General features: G+C 36.3%; 1 long non-coding RNA gene across 2 annotated transcripts in view; it reads right to left on the minus strand.

Annotated features, from left to right (window-relative positions):
* Positions 1 to 279: 279 nt before the first annotated feature.
* Positions 280 to 21,172, minus strand: part of LOC110350838 (uncharacterized) — a 312,348-nt gene continuing 291,455 nt past the window's right edge. For both annotated transcript variants that reach the window (XR_015444477.1, XR_002397740.2), the window contains one exon: positions 280 to 2,871. This is a non-coding gene — a long non-coding RNA (uncharacterized LOC110350838). The remainder of the gene's footprint in view (positions 2,872 to 21,172) is intronic.

The raw sequence follows: 21,172 nt of genomic DNA on the forward strand, positions 1-21,172 counted from the left end.
GGCTGTCCTGTGATTTCAATTCTCCGATGGGCATAAGAAGAGCCATTGATTTTAAGTTTGTTTAGCTTTTTTCTTGTTGTGTGAATAGGACTGATGACATTCAAACTGCTTACATGCCAGACCAGAACCTGGAAGTTGAGTTCCTCCATACTTTAATTACATATTAGTTATTTTAAAGTTCTTGTTTATGTATTAGGAGATTTACTCTTATTGCCTATTTTTAATATAGTCATTTATATATTTTTGCTTATATATATTAATTTTTATTATAGCATAGACATTGTGAATTATGAAGTTCCAGATGACTTTTTGTTCACTAGAGAGATCTCTATTTTCCTTTCTCAGGCATCTAGAATTATGGGTTGATATAGTTTGAATATATCCCCCAAATTCATGTGTCAGTAATTTAATCTTCAAATTCCTATACTGACATTTGGAAGCAGAATATTTGGATGGTAATCAGGATTATTTTAATTGAGGAGAGGAGCACCCACACGACATTAAAAGAAGAAGAAGAAGAGCCAGTCATGGTGGCATGTGCCTGTAATCCCAGCACTTGGGAGGATGACACAGGAGGTTAGCAAGTTTGAGGCCAATCTGAAGCATATAGCATGAGCAAGATGAGAAAGAAAGAGAGAGAGAGAGAGAGAGAGAGAGAGAGAGAGAGAGAGAGAGAGAGAGAGAGAAACAGACAGACATAGATCTGACCTGAGATGGATGCTTGCTTAGTCTCACTATATGATGACCTCTGCCCATATGAGGATGTAGTACAAAGATCATCACCAGACGCTGGCACCATTCTCTTGGACTTCACAGCCTTCAGAACTGTGGGTTAAGTAAGCCTCTATACTTTATAAATTGCCTGGTCTCAGACATTTTATTGTAGTAACAGAAAAGAACTAAGACAGAAGCTGGTCATTTTAAGCCCATGAAAAATGGAACTGGACTCAGAAGGATTGTAGTTTCAGTAAGGGTGTGTTTACTTCTTTTTTCCTCATGGGACCCCCAAGACTTTTGATGAAATGTCTTACAGATGTCTGTATCTATATTCTTAAAATTGTTCGAAAGATTCAACTTTGTCCTGATTTCCCTAGGCCTGAGCTCCAGACTCCAGCCCTAAGCACTTCAACACAACTATCCTGAGGGGCATACTCGCATGGGAATGGGAAGGCTCCCTCTTCAGTACATGTTTCCTCTGCTGTGAGACTGTTGGAAACTTACTTTTTCCTCCTAACCCTCTGGCCATTAACATAGTTGTAAAACTCAGCAGATGTCCTTTGGGAAAAGGTTCCTCAAATACAGAATTCCCTATCTCAGTTCATTATGGCCTCGAAAGTGTTTTTCTCCCTCACCCCACAGAGATTTTTGCCTGGGCTAAATTTGATCTTCAGTCCACTCTCAGAACTAATATATGCCCTTGGGCTTTTATGAGTTTACCTAAGAAATGCTTTGTCCTCTAGAATTACAGTTTATCAGATTTTTCTAGTTGTCTTTTCAGGAGAATTAAATGACTTCTGACATTTGACTAGATGTGGAAACATCACCCCTCCCAGCATTTATTTGGGGAACATACTGACCACGATAAAATACATTCTTATTGAACAATGCCATCTTGCCCACTACTCTTATGAATTTTAATCTATGAATCATAATTTGAGATACTAACAAGGAAAATAGGAAAATGACACTCCTACCAAAATTCCATCTGAGAGGTCTGCAAAGCTTTATAATTGGTACAAATTTTATGCTAATAAGCAAGCCAATAGGAAGTGCAATATAATGAAATAATTTCTATTATTATATGGCTAGAATACTATTTTCCCAGCTTCTTAACATTAATTAGATAGTGATTTTTTCTATAGCCTTCAGGATTATTATGAGTTCCTACTATATTGGCAAAAGTGTGGTCATTGCCAAAGTCTTCACTTTGTTTTGTGTTGTGGTGATGGGAGTGGCAGTCAGTTTTTCTCTCTCACTGATGATAGGTTTCAGGTCTGCTAGAAAGGCATCATGGCAGGCACACGTGTTTCTATTCTCTCTTCACCCTATCTCCAGTTTTCAGCATATTTCTTGGTACAAGTAGGTGCTTGACATTTATTGAATGAATAAGTGACAAAATATACTATAGTGATCAAAAGAAAAAACATGCTGAGTTTGGCATAGACATGGCAATGTGCTTTTAGGGAACAAGAGGAACTCATTTCCTGGTAAGAAGTTCTCCAGCACAGTTTGGTGGCATTTGGGGGTTGTGGCCATACCCCTGAGTTTGCACTATTCCAACTCCGTTTCTTGGAAGTTAAAGAAACCTCCCTCTCAAATTGGTATGACTAATGTTTATTGTTATATGTGACTATATAGCACAATGCAGCTTTTAATATTCTGTCCTCTTAATTCAGAGATATCCAACTATGGTTTAGTTGGAAACACATGATTTGTAAATTACCAATCTTCTACATAGCTTGGTCCAAAAGTTCTTATAGACAATGGTGGGAGGAAGTTGAGTGCAAGTATGTGTTGTTATATATTCTACTATACATAGTTACAATTCACAGTGCACGTGAGATCTTATCTGTCTTACGGATTGTTGGCTATTGTCAGCTATTAAAACGTTTTCTAAGTGTATCAGTGTAGCAAAAGAGGATGAGCCAAAGCTGTTTGCATGCTGACTATTTAAATGGACTCTTGTCTACATAATGGCAATAGCTGACATGTCTGAAGAGATTTATTCTGGTTCTTTTGTCTCCTGGTTTCTCAAAGAGCATAGTTATTTGGTTCCTGGTGTCATCATCAGCTTCATTGTAGGGACTGTCTCCTGCTGTCCTTTGAGCTCTTCTCTGGAGATACTGGTTCAAATTCAATATTTGATTGATCCTAGTACAAAAATAATTCAATATTTGAATTCAAATTTGAGTTCAAATTCAATATTTGTTCAAATGCTTACATTTTCTACTTGTAGTGATGGCACACTGCTTCATATTCTGCTCTAATGTCCTCTCAACCTACCTCACTTATGCCTTTTTGGTCTGCACCTTGTAGAGTTGCCATTGATTGGATTGCACACATCAATATGTGTTGCATGTGCAGAGTCTAAGAAATGTAGGATCTTTTATTGGGTTTACTGTATTATGGACTTGAAAGTGAGTGCCTGTAAAATTGCCTGTCACAGGGGAGACACAGGCATCTTCAGCCAAGGCAAACATTATACTTTGGTCTGAAAGGAGAGCTATGACATGACCTTAAAAGCCAGGTATGTACCTTGAGACCATAATGTTAAGTGAAAGAAATCAGGCACACAAGCTTAAATGTCACATGGTTTCTCTTATATATGAACCTCAAAATATAAATACAGAACAAAATAAAAATCTTTCTCACATGGGAAGGGGATCAGGCAATGGGGGGAGGGAAGAAAAGAGGATGATCAGGAGTTGAGATGTGTTACATAGATGGAAAAATCCCTACTCATCATCATGCACTGCAAGCATGGCCTCATAGAAACAGCCAGGGGCCTCGACAGGTTGTGTGTGTGTGTGTGTGCTACTGGGGATTAGCATTCAGAGCCTTCACATTGTGCTATATCCTCAGTCTTTTTTATTTTGAAACTAGGCCTTACTAAGTCACTGAGGTGCCACGGTGGACTCAAACTTGTGATCCTTTTGCCTTAGCCTCAAGAGCTCTGGCATTATAGGTGTGTACTACCACTGAGGCTAAGTTGCATTTTTTTTTTGACTCAAGTTATCAGGGAAGATGAGCATTTTTATCATCTTTGACATTGGAGAGGAGGCAAGTTAGATAATAGCAGTTGACTCATGGTTAAAATCAGAGTTAGTGCAAGAAACCTATATGGCTCCATTTTCATGTAGAATGCCATTCAATAAAGGGATTTACGGATATATATATATATAGAGAGAGAGTTATAAGGATAGATCATAGTTGTGAACCAAGTGGACAGAATTCTGTTAGCTACTGCTGCTTCTAAGATTGCTGCTGTCACAATTGCATTTTGCATTTATAGAACTCTTGATGATCTCACCAACATTGCCTTCTCTACCTTACTACTCTGACCTTGCTTGCTGGTACCAATAGGAGCTTCTACTTCAGATCTCATTTGAGGGTATTAAAACATCAGATCTAATTCACATCCAGAACCTCAGCTGCAAAGAGTTTCCAGGCTTTACCAGGGAGACGTGAGGAAGGAATTTAAAAGCATAACCCACAGTATCTACATGGCTTCTATTCCCAGGCCTCTTGAATCTAGAAGTATTTGAATGATTATTTAGATTGGCTACAGGTGGATTTATTGCATGCAATATCTAAGACATTTGCAAACACAGAGATGCACTTTAATCCCTTTAGAAGTAAGCCCATGTATACCTCTCCCAACCTTCTCCTAAACCCTTCTGCTGGCCTCCCCCATGGTGAAGTAACGTAGACTAGGGTTTTGAAATCTTTTGTAAAGGACCAGAAAGTAAGCATTTTAGCACTTGTGAGCTATATATACTTTCTTCCTCTTCCTTTTTCATTCTGCCTTTACAGCACTTCAAAAGTGTAAAAACCATTCTTAAACTTAAGGGCCATACATAAAAAGGTCACTATCAGTAATTTGCCAGTGCTTGATCCATAGTGTGCAATGTTCTACCTCGAATATGTAGTTACTTCATTTGCTTAACTTTTTTTTCTCACTGTAAAGTCCTTGTTATGAGCAAATGGTACAGTTACCAGGACAACCAGGCCCCCACAGTTTGCCAGCTGAATTCTCTTCTCCATTGTCAATTTCTAACTTGATTTCTTGCTCACCTCCTATAGTGTCATGAGAAAGGAAGTATTTTGCAGTCTTCCTGGCCTTGTTTCTCAGAATGACAGATTTGTTAATACTCACTGGAATGCAGTGGCTTAATGTTTTATTTCCATAGAAAAATCCAGATACACTTGCCACTTTTAACAGAAAATACTTATTTTCTGATCAATATAAACCATTATTTTACATCTCAACCAAATAAAAAAGGTTGAAGTGAGATTATTGCTATGGAGAAATATCTGAACACTGTTACTTAATTTAAGTAAATGTGCCAAAAAATATACCATAATGCAACAAACTAGCTGGGTTCTGGTTTAGCTCCTTTGTTGAAACATTACTGTCCTTGTTAGACAGTGGAGCCCTGTGTGTGGTTATGGGGAAGAGAGAATGATGTTGATACAGCCTAGATAAAAATTAGTCATTGAGGGATTAGTGACTGTAAACAGCATATGAATTCCTGAAAATTATGGAAGGATCAATACAGCCTATTAAACCCTAATTTCTTGGAATATTTCACACTTGCATGCTTAAACTGACATCTTGAAAAGTTTTGTAAAGATCATTCAAACTCACAACATGATGAATAATCTTTAGGCTTAATGAGGCCTCAAGACCCAGGCCAGCTTGATGCATGTCATCTTATCCAGTTATTTGAGAAGCTGTTCTTTTCTTTCTTCAATATAATCTCAGGGGGAAAAATACGATTTTTTTTCAGGCAACCCACAAACTCTGTTCTCACATCAGATTTTCAAAACTAGTGGGGGTGTCTGATCTATGCCTGGGGCCATCATGCACCCACCTCTGTGACAAGTCTTTGTCTAAGTACTTCAAGCTATTCCTGGTGGTGTGGAATAGCACACATCTCTACTGTCTGTGTTAGGTTCAAAATAATTTTTCCTCTTAAAAATAACACACTAAACCAATTAACTTTTCTGAATTGAATTAACCTAATAGCATTCAAAAACTGACAAACATAATCTGCTTGTTTTAAGACAGAAGTGGATTAGTCAACAGAATCATATCTCTAGTCAGGTCTAAATCAAGTTATAAAATCTAAGCAAATAGTGAGTGCTGGAATAAGTCATATTATTAGTATGCATAGTCATACTGATCTCAAATGTAAGCAACACAGGCTCTTTCAGTAGGGAGATATAAAAGTTTAAAGTTGAAAAATATCTATTCATGATGGGTCGAGAGATTGTTTTCCATTGATGTACAAGGCTCTCTCAAGTCTTAGCCTATTTTGTTAGATTTCTTGTAGCCACACGAAGGAATAGCTGTCTTCATTTTTCTATACCTTCTTTGGGGCTTGTTATTGTTTAATGGATTATTTTGCTTTCCTGCTACTTAGAATCTGCACCAAAGCAAAAGAGATGAAACTCAAGTACATGAATTTTTTTTTTCTGTTAAAAGACCTTTCTATTAAAGTATTTAAATGCATTTCATTATCTTCCTTATAGAAGTATTTTTTTAGAAGATAGTGATACTATGAACAGAAAGGGTTTAGGAATCATCAATACATTTTATTGATTTATATTATTTATAAATAGAGACAACTGATAGTCAAACACATTTTACTTGATAATATGAATGATCATGGTGAGACATTATCATATAAAACTAATTGAGGGATCTGTCCATTTATATTCACTGCTGACCCTTTGGACACCCCCGATTTGATACGTAGTCTAGAATTAAGCTCTCACTGTCGTGAAGCAAACACTGTCATGTGGTATCCATGGATGGCCCGCCACTCTGTACTCATGTTTTGCCTTGACTCTGAGATGACCTTGTACGTAGTTTCAATCAGAAGAATTGGTAGAAGTGACTCTGCCTGATGTCTGATGCAAGACCAACGATGCCTTGCACCTTTCCACCTAGGCTTCTTGGCACAAGTGCTCGAAGTGATTTCCATGCAGTGAGGTCACTTGGTTGTCACACAGGGACCTAGGCCTGCCCCAGGTATTGTAGTCAACCTAGCAAAGAGGAGCGGGGGAGCGCAGATGTTCTCTTGGAGGGTTAGGCCAGGGAAACCTCAGATAGCTCCAGCCCCAGCTGCTGCTGGACTAAAATCTAATGAGTGATCCCAAGTAAGAACCATCCTGTGGACACAGCACTGTAAGAAGTGCTGATGGGAGCCATGAAGTTTGGGATGTTTTGTTACACCAAAGCCCAGATACAGGATATTTGTGTTTTGGCTGCATTTATTGTAACATTTTCTGGCTTCTAAATAAATTTTGTGCATTTATTGATGCTCCTCCTGTCTTTGTTTTGTATAAACAAGTCTCAGATAATTAGAGTGAAGAAATGTTCATGGGTTAAGGAATTTTACTGGGACATAAATAATGATTTCACATCATTTGTAGGAAATGGGAGGGATCTTGAGACCATAATGTGAAGTGAAATAAGTCAGATGCAGAAGCACATGGCTTCTCTTACATGAGAAACCCAAAATATAAATAAATTGAAGAGTAAAATAAAGGTGTGATGGTAGGAAACAGAGAGGCAGACTTTTCATACATAGAGAAGGGTACGGGGTAAAGGGGATTGAAAGTGATTATATGCAGTGGTACCTCGGTTCATGAATATAATTGTTTCCACAATTCTGGTTGCAAACCATATATCTAGATCTTTTTGGATATATAGATCTAGATATATAGCTACCGCAAAATGAATGTAATTATGGTATATTGCAGATATATACCAATAGAGATTTCTTTTAAAAATGTGTTTTACTTTCCTATCCACATATGGCTAGTAGAGAATGTTTCTTGATTGTTCCAGGTGAATGGTAAGAAAAACAAAATGGTAAAAATATGAAGTCCACAGATTTCCTAATTATTTGTTAAGCATGGGGTTAGGTGTATAGGGCACAGAGCAGCTAAATTTGCCTGGAGTGTGTAGAAAGTTGGGATCAGAGAAGTTTAGCATTGGGCTTGGTTCTATGGAGTGAGTAGATTCCTTAGAATGGTAGGGTGTGTGTGCAAAGGAAGGGGTGAATCCACTTCAAAGAGGGAAGGGGTAAAGAATCCACTTCAAACAGAGGGGATTATCTAGGAAGGACCTTTTTGTATGGGCTTCCTATATTATATCTGAACATCTAGTACACAATATGGGGATAAAAACAAGCTGTAATGTGTATGTGTAACCACTCCCATAGATGACTGTAAACTGCATGAATTACAAATATGTACTAATAAAATAAAATGAAAAAAGAAAGTGGCAAGAGCTAGAAAAAAATGTTTGGATAGGTAAGAAAAAAATACATCATTTTAAAGAAAGCATTTTCTTACAGGCAAATGATAATGTCTTTCTCACATTTCTTCATACACAAGTAATAAATGTTGTAATCAGTTAAAACTAATGTGAAAGTACTGAAATGGAGTATACTTTCTTCACTAGATTTTTAAGCTTGGAGAGCAGAAGTAATGTCCTATTCATGTTCGGGTCCTTATACCTAGTATACTCTCTGGAATACAATAGCCACTTGATAATTACAACAAATAAATATAGAAATTAGGAACTGTAGGGGCTGGGGATTTAGCTCAGTGTTTCCGCTGCCTGCCTCGCAAGCGGAAGGACCTGAGTTTGATCCCCATACCAAAAAAAAAAAAAAAATAGGAACTGTAAAATTCTCTATCTTATGACACTTATTATTTGTGTTAGATATTTATGAGTGTGTTAAAGTTCCCCCATTCGATGGTAAAATCTTTTAGGAAAAGGATCTTTTCTTTCTTTAAATGGTGCCTAACACATTGTGGGAACCCTATAAACATTCAGTGATTGAATGGGAAGCAAAACATAGTCCTTTATTTTTTAAAAAAGTCAATCAGAGGCCCCATCTAGGCCTTTAAGCTTTATGAAGTATTGAAATTACTGCAATAAATGAGCTGGAAGACAGCAGGATTCTGCATTACAAATATGAGGTTGTCATAGTACTGTCTTCCTGGTTGCCTAGAAACAAAAAATGTGAAGTTATCTGCTGCTATAAGAGTTTGTAATGATAAGATTATCCATGCAAAGTTCAACCTGCCTCTCTGGATTTGGAAGGCATCAGTTCTGAAGAGCTTCAGACAATAATGTTGTCTTCGTGGTTTCAAGTGTGCAAGGTTTAGCCTTGTTGCACGGCAGTAGCAGCACAGACACTTAACTAAAGAAAGGGATTCTACATGTAAACTAACCATTCATGACCCATTATATTGGATAGCAACAGCATTGATCAATAAAACTACTCTATATTTATTGATGCATCATAAATATTTTTAGATTTCATACAATGGCAAGCACTGGAGTGCACAGGAAAACAAAAGGGGGAAAGTTGATGTTTGTTATGCTATCTGATAAATCAGTATTATAAAGATAAAGGAATTAAGATAATTTTGACCTCTTGATGAATAGCCTAGGGGTTCTTATAAGCATATGAACAACACTATTTTCTAGTACCCAGAATGTAGTAAACATTTTATAGAAATTTATTAATTGCTTGATATATGTACAAATGTTATACAGTCATGGAATCCATAAAACAGTAAAAAGTGCTATCAACATGTATATTTATGGTACGGTTGGTAAACAAGAGTTGATCCTAGAATGATTCTTAGCTATTTCACAAACTTGTGCTAGTTTGATCCACTCTTAGCTTTCTCTGACTGTGTTTCATAAAATCTAAAATTATGAAGTAACCTTGAGACTTTCCATTGTCTTCAGAAATTGCATTCGTGAGCTAATACACTTGAACAGGCCTCAGGTTCCAGCTTGGTTTTACCCAATGCACACTAAAGAGAAGGGACTTCTTAGGGTAACTATTATTCACGGAGATGCCAGGAACAGTACTATACCCTTTGTTCAATCTCATGTAATTATTAGAACAATGACGTATCACAGTAGCATTTATTTTTCATACTGGGGTGTTAATATTTAGAGAATTATAGATACACACTGCTAGTTAGCTCTGAGATTTGGGTTTGAGTCTTTTTGATGACACATTGTATTTGTGTGTGTATGTGTATTTAAATCTAGAGAAGTGCTAAACATTGTGTATTGACCATTGAAATTCAATGAGTATTATCATTTCATTCTTTTTCTTTAGCACTTTCATTTTTAACATTAAAAAAAGGCTCTTTTGTTGGTACTATCCAAATAACCACGTTGCTATATCCAATAATCAATATTAGCATATTAACATTAGAATAGTGATAATATACTACAGTGTTTAAGTTATATATTAGCTTCTTATGATAGACTAGAACTTAATTCAGTTATCACAACCCTTTTTCTTCCACTATCATATCATCTTTTTGTTTTTCTTAATAGTACTTTAGATAATAAAATGAAGCCTCCATTAAATAATGCATTTAAATGTACACTTATTCCTTTATAGTCATAATTCTTAACTCTAGATGATATTAGTATCTTTATGCTTCCTTCCATTCCACATCTTCCTGTATTAACCAACTTCTGTCGTTTACATTTACTTTACCTAAATTTATAATATTTTTATTTTTTGCTGCCATAATTAGGCCTTTACAACTTTGTAGGTTGATTCTAAATGTTGAAATAATAAGCTGTGTTTCATTAATTGGTGCTGTATTGTTTATTACAGGGGTACGGAATGAGGATTATCACAGCTCTCTGTTTTTGTCGTAGACGCCCTGCACCATTTTGGGGGTGTCCAGAGGACAGTACTATTCAAATGACCAGTTTCTTTTCATAGTTAGCCAATTGCTTAAAATTGTGATGTAATTTTTGCTTCTCTTTTATCTATGTATTTCTTCAGTGTTTTGCTTTTCTCTAATGTATGATTACCTCCCCCAGTTGCTGGTAGAAGAAATTTAAGTACTGTGTAATAGTTTCCCTATTTATATTTATTCTTTCCTATAATACATATTGTTTCTCTTGACTCATTGGCTTGCTATTCTAATTTAGTGTTTTGCTTCATAGATGGACTAATAAGCTACGACTTTCTTGTACAGATCTTATTTCCAGAAATTCAGTAGACTTTATTCTTGTGTTTGTTTGGCTTTTGTCCTATTCTCGATATTTCTACTCTCCTATCCAAAGTAACTATGATTGTATGTTGTTATTTTCTTGCTGAGTTTTGCATCCTCCTGCCCCAGTATGGAATGGCTGCTCTCTGGATCTGCTTTGCAGTTGAGGTCCTGAGACTTCCATTAACTCTTAAGGGCACTGAGCCGCTGTTTCCTGAATCTCATGACTTCTTCTTTCTTATATTCCCTCTTATTTTTAGGATACAACTTCAAGTAACTCCTTAGGAAAGTGGGTGTTGAAGGTAAATTTTCTAAATCCTTGCATGTTGAAAATATATGCAACTTGTCTTGCTAAGTATATTTTTCTAGGTTGGAAGTCATTTCTCTCCAAATATATTGTTATTTTAAAGCACTGGATATTGCTTATGGGAAGTCCAGCACCAACTTAGAATGTTTCTCTTTGGAAACCTTCAGGATATTTAATGTGAGAAAATTTTACAATATTATGTCTAAATACGTGATTTGATTAGTATTTAGGGAGCCTCTAAATTGGAAGTCTTTCATTTAATTCTGCAAGATTCTCTGTCCTTCTTTTGTTTCATATTTTCTTTCCTACCACTTCCATTTTGGAATTTCTAATTGATATGGGAACTCCTATTATATACATTCACCATATATTTTCTTTTTTCCCTCTCCTCTCATATTTCTCTTTATTCCTTTATAATACATTGTGGAATATTTCTATGATACTTATATTCCAATTCAAGCTGTATTTTTGCAAGCATAAGTTTTGTCCCCCATTTCTTATTCATGGAATTCTTTTCTTGGTTTAGGGATAAAGCATCTTAGATATCTGTGTGGTTCTAATTAGGATTTTACCTTAACTTTTTACTTTGCCTGATAAATGTTTGTTTCTTGGGCCAGTTTATCTTATACTTTATGACAATCTTTTGAGGAAAGGCTAGATGACAGAGTGAGGAAATGAGGTGGATGGTTGACTCTGAAAAGAGGATTTGTTTTATCCTAAAAGGGCAGGTGGAGTAATACTAGGCTTTCTCAAAATGGCAGAATGCTAACTCATTACTCTGGATACTGATATCGAGCACGGCCCTGGTTCCCTCTAGAAAGCTGACTCAGTTCTATTTTTTAAAAAGAACTGGAGCCCGAATGGAGGTGTGAAGAAGGGATTGGGGGATCTTCGGTACCTGCTCCCCTTCTCAGCCCTGTTTATCGCCCTTCCTTTCCATTCCTCACCAGTCCTGGAGTTTCCTTCTGTCCTGCATGGTGGCTGTTTCCTTTCGCAGTGAGCTTCTCTGCAGCACTGCTGATTATTTGTCTCTGCCGGAGGCATGGTGCTATTTCTTGTCCTTTGATGACTCTCTCTACTATTTGCTTAGTTATTATAGCTTCATAATTTTTAGTTTTTTAATGTTTTAGGTTCCTTTGGTTGCTTTAATAAATTACCAAAAACAATATTTTAAAACTTAAAACAACAGAAATTTCACAGATCAGAAGGACAGAGGTTCAAACTCGGAGATCAAGAAGCTGCAGGCAAGGTATCAGCAGGGCCATGCTACTTCCAGAGCCTCAAGGTAAGAATTTACTTCTGGTCTTTTCTAATGACTAAAAGTTCTTATTTTGAATTCCTCTGCTCATGGCCTCTTTCCCAGTCTTGGAGAAGAATGGCATGACACCTTCTCTCTTATTCTATTTTCCTCTGCTTCTATTTGGTGTCAAATCTCCCTCTGCCTCCTTTTATAAAGATACCTGTGACAGAAATAGGGCCGCTGGATAATTCAGGACAATCTCCTTAGGGCAAGATTTTTAACTTCATCACATCTGTATAGTCTTTTTTTCTGTTTTGTTTTTTTTGCCTTATAATTTAGCATTTACAAATTCTTGGGGTTAGGAGGGAGAAACTTCATGCAGAACCATTACTGAACCTAGCACATTTACCATTTTGCATCCAAAATATATTTCCTTTCAAAGTGCTCTCAAGAGAGCAGGGAAAGAGAGGATCAATGTAGCAGTGGAAAAAAAGCTCTTCAGTATACGTTTACCAAGAAATATGTGCACTGTGAAAGGTGCACTCATCTTTTCAATGTCAAACACGACTTTCAAATTTGTTTTCCCATGGCTCACAGGCCAAAGAATCCTCCTTCCATTTGTCTCTACAAAAATCTTCGTGGAAAAAATGATATATTCACTGATTTTCACTTACACAAAAGCACTGATGTTTCTGTAGGAAGAACAGTTACTCCCATACGCTTGTTGCCTGTCTTACTCATTTAATTCTTTATGATGTGTTCTTTAATGTTACCCTCTATATTATTTATTTTTGTAGTTTGGGTCTCTTAGCTTAAATTGTCCACACTTTTTAAATATCACCCCTATACTCTTTTCTGTACTCTGAATGACCAATCAGTTTCTTTCTATAATAAAGATAATAGATAGGATTAATTAGCATTTTCAATTTCTAGTCACCTTGCATTTACTATCTTGAGTGACCCTTGCAGACTGTTTATCATTTATCATCATCCTTGTATTACAGATTGAGAGAGAGGACCTGGCATGTGAACTGGCTTATTCAAAGCACACAACTAGTGAATGGAAGACTCAGATTTTAAAAGAAGTCCATATCATGCCAGAATTTGTAGTCTTTTAATTATACAACACGATTGGGAGTGCTCATGATCTAAAAATTCTATAGATTTGGATCTCTCACAAAAAATCTGCTTATTCGTGCCTACATTTTAATAAACACAGCTTACAGCAGCAAAATTTAAAGTATGAAACATTAAAAAAAAAGCCAAAGGGAATATTGTGAGCTCTGGGAAAGACAACTTCAGCAACCACTTCCATGTGTTAGGTAATGTATAAAATGCCTATGTTTGGGAAGATTTCTTTCTTCTTTCTCTGTTGCAAGCATCCCTCTTCTGTCATAAAGACTTCATTGCTTGGCAAAAAAAATTAAAGCCAAATTTTGAAAGTGTGTCTAAAAACATGCTCATCCTGCTGTAGGAAGTAAAATTTTAGAAGTTTGACAGTTGGGAATCCAGATTTGAAGAAGAAAAAAATAGTAGGCATGCCAGCATTTCACTTTGAAATAGAAAACACAATCCAAAAATAGGAAAAGGTGACAATCAATGCAGAATACTACTTATGAGCTGATACATAATAACATACTTTGAATTTCATTTTGAATATGTAATATTTCACAGGATTCTAAGTAAGGATCCAAAATAGATAAAATGGTCCAAATAGTCTCCACCATTCTTGCCAAAAAATTTTCTGAAGTAGCACAGATGTAGCAAATAATTCCAGAAAAAAATATTTCTCATACAACTGAGGAATTAACATATTGGTGATTTGAAGTGAAAAAACTACCAGAGTTTTGATAAACCTTAAAGGAAAAATAGATTAGAGCAATTTAGTGAGACCCTGTCTTGGACTACAAGATCCTAGGGAGAAAACAGGCTGAATGCATAAATGGGTTACCATAAATAAAGCAATGGCAAGAAAGTAGGAGGGGAGACCAGATTGGAGGAGAGCCAGGAGTCTGTTATTGAAGGTTTATTGGGATAGAATTGACAAGAATATTGTCTATTTAAGCACCGCTCCCTGCGCAGAGATGACTTCCGGCCAGCATACCAGTGCTCCCAGCACCCTCCCCCCTGTTAAAATGAGAAGACATGTAAACAAGTCTCAAAACCAGACTTTCAGATCACCTACAGCAACCCCAAAGGCAAAGGAGATGGAAAATTCTGATCCTCAACCACCTGGACTCCCTGAACTGGCAACAAAAGAGGATCTGGAAGAAATGAAAACAAATAATTTCTCAAATAACAGCAGAGATTGTGCTCATAGTGCAAGACATGATTAATAAATCTAGAGAGGAGCTGGGGAACATGATGGAATCCCAACATAGGAAACAAATGGAATCCATAAAACAAAAGTACTTTTTTTTGTTTGGAACTGGGGATCGAATTAAGAACGTTGCATTTGTGGGGCAAGAACCGGAACCACTGAGGTAAGTTCCTGACCCTGGAAACCATAAAACAGATGCAAACAGATTTCCAGGAGATTAAAAACTCCATTGAAAGTCTACACAGAAGAATGAGCCAATGTGAGGACAGAATTTGAGATATAGAAGATAAGGCTGCAATTAGTGACCAGGAAAAGAAAAATTGCTTCAAAATTGCAAGATGCCATGGGAAATCAGTCCAGCAGCTGCTAGATGAGGCAAAGAAGAATAACATAAGACTGATCAGAGTCAATGAAGAAACAGGAGAGAGTGCAGATGACATAAAAAAACTCTTCACAGATGTAACGGCAGAAAACCTCCCAAGCAGGGGAAAAGAACTTGACATACAGATAAGTGAGGCATATAGGACTCCAACTAGCCATGATCAAAAAACATCTACACATAGGCATATATAGTGAAGATCCCAGAAACCCAACAGAAGAACAAAATTCTACAAGCAGTGAGAGAAAAGAAACAAATCACATACAAAGGAAAGCCCATCAGAATCACAGCAGACTTCTCAACACAAACCCTCAAGGCAAGAAGAGCTTGGAGTGATGTATTCCAAGCCCTAAAGGAAAACAATCTCCAACCCAGGTTGATGTACCCTACAAAACTGTCTTTCAAAATAGATGGAAAAATAAGATACATTCATGACAAAGAGGACCTTAGGAACTTCATAAATACCAAACCAACACTCCAAAAAATTTTAGACAATATCCTAGGAAAAGACAATGAGGATCACAACCCCAGGAAGCCCTGCAGAATGAATCCATCAGGTGCAACAAGAAATTAAATGTAAAGGGGGAGAATCCAACAAAAAGAAAAAGTCATGACAATGATAAGTCAATACGTATCAGCTATAACCATCAATGTGAATGGTCTCAATTCACCAATCAAAAGAAATAGACTGGCAGAATGGGTCAAGAAGCAAGATCCAACAATATGCTGCATACAAGAAACACACTTAATTAAAAAAGAAACTCAGACTGAAAGTTAAAGAGTGGAAAACAATATTCCATGTGACAGGAACCTGAAAAAAAGCAGGAGTAGCTATCCTCTTTGCAGATCAAGTGGATTTCAAACCAACACTGTTTAAGGGAGACCAAGAAGGACACTACATCCTTTTAAAGGGAACAATCCAAGAGGAAGAGATGACAATCATAAATATCTATGCACCAAACACTAGTGTGCCCAACTATATAAAACAAATACTAATGGGCATGAAAAGTCATATATGCACTAATACAATAGTAGTGGGGGACCTCAATACCCCACTTTCAGAAATAGATCAGCTACACAAAAAATAATGAAATGCTAGAACTCAAACTCTTGAACAAATGAACTTAACAGATGTTTACAGAGTGTTTCACCACACAAAATCAGAATACACATTCTTTTCAGCTGCACACAGGTTGTTCTCCAAAATAGACCACATACTCGCTCATAGAACATGTTTAAGTAATTGCAAAAGAACTGAAATTATCCCCTGTATATTATCAGACCATAGTGCAATGAAATTGGAGATCAATAGCAAAAGAAACTGCAAAAATTTCATAAACTCATGGAAATTGAACAATGCACTTCTGAATAATCAATGGGTCACAGAGGAAATTAAAGAAGAAATCAGATATTTTTTACAATTAAATAACAATACCAATACAACACATCAGATCTATGGGACACAATGAAAGCAGTCTTGCCAGGGAAATTCATAGCAGTGAATACACATATGAGGAAAACAGAATGAGCCCAATCAAACAACCTGATGCTGAACCTCAAGCTTCTAGAAAAAGAGGAGGACAAACTCAAAGCTTACACAAGGGAGGAAATGATAAAGATCAGAGGAGAAATCAATGCAGTGGAGACTAAGTGAATGATATAAAAAAATCAATGAAGCCAAGAGTTGGTTCTTCGAAAGAATAAACAAAATTGACAAACCCTTAGCCAACCTTATCAGAAAAAGGAAAGAAAAGGCCCAAATCCAAGCAGTTAGGAATGAAATGGATGAAATTACAATGGACCAAGCAGAAATCCATAGGATCATCAATACCTACTTCCAGAACCTATACCCCAATAAGATGGAAAACACACATGAAATGGACAGATTCCTAGTGTGAATTACCAAAGTTGAATGAAGAAGACCTAAAAATTCTAAACAACCCAATATCAATCAATGAAATTGAAAACATAATTAAAAACTTACCAACTACGAAAACCGGGGTCCTGATGACCTTCACTGCTGAATTCTACAAGACATTTAGAGAGGAAGTACTGCCACTGCTATTTAAACTCTTCAATGAAATTGAAAGGGAAGCAATACTCCCAAATTCATTCCTGGAAGCAAGCATCACCTTGATCCCCAAAGCAGAGAAAGACCCAACCAAAAAGGAGAACTATAGGCCAATCTCACTAATGAACATAGATGCAAAAATCCTTAATAAGATACTTGGAAATAGAATGCAAAAGATCATTAAGATGACCATACACCAGGACCAAATGGGATTCATCCCAGGATGCAGAGATGGTTCAACATATGCAAATCAATCAATGTAATACACTATATCAATAGAGCCAAGGACAAAAACCATATGATCATCTCAATAAATGCAGAAAAGCATTCGACAAAATCCAATATGCATTTGTAATAAAAACCCTACAAAAAATTGGAATAGATGGTCTCTACCTCAATCTGATAAAAGCCATCTATGAAATCCAACAGGCAATATCATACTAAATAGTCAAAAACTGAAATCCTTCACACTAAAATCAGGAAGAAGACAAGGATGTCCACTATCACCACTCTTGTTCAATATAGTTTTGGAAACATTAGCCATGGCAATTAGACAAGAGAAAGAAAAGGAATAAAGACAGGAAATGAAGAAGTCAAATTGTCATTATTTGCAGATGACAGGATACTCTATATAGAAGACCTCAAGAACTCCACCAAAAGTCTTCTAGACCTAATAATCAAATTCAATAGAGTAGCTGGATACAAGGTCAACACATAAAAATCAATACCTTTCCTCTACATGAACAACAGACTCACTGAGAGAGAAATAGGGCAAACAATTCCCTTCACAATAGCATCCAAAAGACTGAAATACCTAGGAATCAACCTAACAAAAGAAATCAAAGACCTCTTCTCTGAAAACTATAGCAATCTGAAAAGATAGATTGAAGATGATATCAGAAAATGGACAGACATCCTCTGCTCCTGGGTAGGAAGGATCAATACTGTGAAAATGGCCATACTTCCAAAACTGTTATATAGATTCAATGCAATCCCAATTGAAATTCCAGCAGGATACTTCATGGACCTTGAGAAAACAATCCCAAAATTCATTTGGAAAGAGAAGAGACCCAGAATAGCAAAAGCAATTCTAGGCATCAGAAACATGGCAGGGTGTACCACAATGCCCAACCTGCAACTATACTACAAAGCTACTGTGATAAAAACAGCATGGTACTGGCAAAGAAACAGACCTGAGGACCAGTGGAACAGATTAGAAGATGCAGAAACAACTCCAGATACACCGAGCCACTTTATCTTTGACAAAGGAGCCAAACACCCTCACTGGAAGAAAGAGAGCCTCTGTAATAAATAGTGCTCGAAAAATTGGGTTTCAACTTGCCAGAGATTAAAACTAGACCTATATCTCTCAACATGCACTATACCAAAATCAAAATGGATTAAAGATCTAAATATTAAAATAGAAACACTGAACCAGCTGGAACAGAGGTTAGGTAGAACTCTTGAAGACATCGGTGTAGGAAAAGATTTTATGAACAAAACCTCAGTTGCCCATGAACTAGCACAATCAACATGTGTGATTTCTTATTAAAAAGCTTCTGCACAGCAAGAGAAACCACCAGAAGTGTGAAGAGACAACCCACAATGTGGGGAAAATGTCTTCACCTGCTGTTCCTCAGACAAAGGTCTACTATCTAGAATCTATAAAGAACTTAAAATCAGACCTCCTAAATTTAAAGACCCAATCCAAAAATGGGCATCTGAAATGAACAGACATTTCTCAGGCAGAGAAGTAGAAATGGCACATAAACATATGAAAAAATGTTCAACATCCCTGATCATTTGAGACACACAAATGAAAACAACACTGAAATTCCACCTCACTTCAGGAAGAATGGGTGCTATTATGAAATCAACCAATAACAAATGTGGTGGGGCTGTGGGGAAAGAGGAACCCTGCTCCACTGCTGGTGGGAGTGTAGACTAGTGTAACCTCTGTGGAAATCAGTATAGAGCTAGCTCAAAGAACTAGGACTGGAAGTTCCATTTGACCTAGCTATTCCCCTGCTGGGTATCTTCCCCAAAGAATTAAAAGTATCATACCACAGTGAAATGTGTGCACCCATGTTCATAGAAGCACAATTTGTAATAGCTAAAACCTGGAAGCAGCCCAAATTCCCATCAACTGGAGACTAGATAAAGAAAATGTGTTTTTTTTTTTTTATAAAATGGAGTACTACTCAGCCATAAAAAATGGGAAATTAGAGACATGTATAGCTAAATGGATGCACATTGAGGCAATACTCAAGTGAAACAGGACACACGTGTGTAAATGATGAATAGTTTCTCTAGTGTGAGAAACTGAAAGTGTAAATAAGGGCTAAAAGGTATAATAGATAATGTGAAATAGGAGAAAAAGGGGCAAAGGGGAAGGGGAAGTGGGAGGGGTAGGGGAATGGAATTAATATGAGAAAATGGAAAAATGGAAACAGTCTTTGCAAATAGGGAGGGATGAAGTTTGAAGGGAGAAAAGTAAGAACCAAGGGAGATTACGTAAACGTGCAAATTTCCAATGATGAATGTCATTATATTGTATACCTAAAATGTACCAATAAAATAAAAAGAAAATATATTTATATATTAGTGAACTTTTGATAGTTATATTTTTAATTTCTTTACTTTCATTTTAAATTGACATAATTGACATATTTATAAGTTACAGTGTAATGAATACATATATGTAGCACTTTTAAATTTTTGAGAAAATTTTTTTAGTACATTTGTAATACATAATGAATTTAATGGATTTTTAACTGATGCCTAAACATTGTACATACTAATGGGTAATGTGAAATGTTTTAAGACTTACACAATGTATATGTGCGTCAAATCAGGTTAAGCACATTTATCTCCTTAATTTCTTTTTGATAACTCAAAATCCTTCTAGATGTTTGAAATGTGCTGTACATTGTTACTTATAGTCATCCTATGGCGCAATATCACACCAGAAGTTTTGCTCTAATCCAACTGTAACTTAATACCTACTGACCACCCTCTCTCTAGCATCTGGTAACCATCACTCTGTTCTCAGCTTTTTAGGTTCCACATCTCCTAATACTTCTCTTTCTGTGCCTGACTTTTAATGTAATGATCTCCACTTCTGTTCACGTGGCCACAAATGACAGGATTTTATTCTTTTTGTGACTGAGCAACATGTTGTTGTGTAGATGTACCAGTTTTTTTCTATCAATAAGTTGATTGGCACTTAGGTTGTTTCCATTTCTTGGCTCATGTAAACAGTGGTGCAGCAAACATAGCAGTGCAGATGTCTCTTTGACATACTGATTTTATTTTCCCTGGATACATAGTAACAGAATTGCTAGATCATGTGGTAGTTCTCTCTTCTCTGTGATTGCACTAATGTGGGAAAGATTTCCTTTTTTTCCCACGTATTGTCCAGCACCTGTTAGCTTTTGTACTTTTTATAATAGCCATTCTTACTGGAGGGAGGTGTTATCTGATTGTAGTTTTAATTTTATTTCCCTAATGATTAGTCATACTGAACATTTTTTCATGTGCCTTTTGGCTATTTGTATGTCTTTTGATAAATATTTAGATATACTGCCCATTTTAAAATTGGATTATTTGGTTTTTACTGCAGAGTTTTTGGTATTTATATATTCTGGATATTATTCCTTTATAAGATATAGTATGCAAATATTTTATGACATTTTCCAGGTTGCTGTTTACTCATTTCCTTTGTTGGGCAGAAGCTTTTTAGTTTGTTGGAACCTCATTTGTCTATTTTTGCTATCATTTCCTATACTTTAGAGTCTTGTCCAAAAAAGTCTTTGCCTCTTCCAATGTCTCCTGAAGCATTTTCTCTAAGTTTTGTTACTAGTAATTTTATGTCTTACATTTAAGTCTTTAGCTCATTTTAAGTTGATATTTGTGAGACCACAATATAAGTATTTTCATTCTTCTGCGTGTGGATATCCAATTTCCAAGCACTTTTTATTTAAAAGATCGTCCTTTCTCCAGGGCTTGTTCCTAGCACTTTTGCCAAAATCATTTGACTGTATCTGTGTGGGTTTATGTCTGGGATGTCTATT

This window comes from Heterocephalus glaber, unplaced genomic scaffold, assembly GCF_053883595.1.
Source record: "Heterocephalus glaber isolate CG9 unplaced genomic scaffold, H.glaber_assembly_v1.0 deba00000331, whole genome shotgun sequence".
NCBI lineage: Eukaryota > Metazoa > Chordata > Mammalia > Rodentia > Bathyergidae > Heterocephalus > Heterocephalus glaber.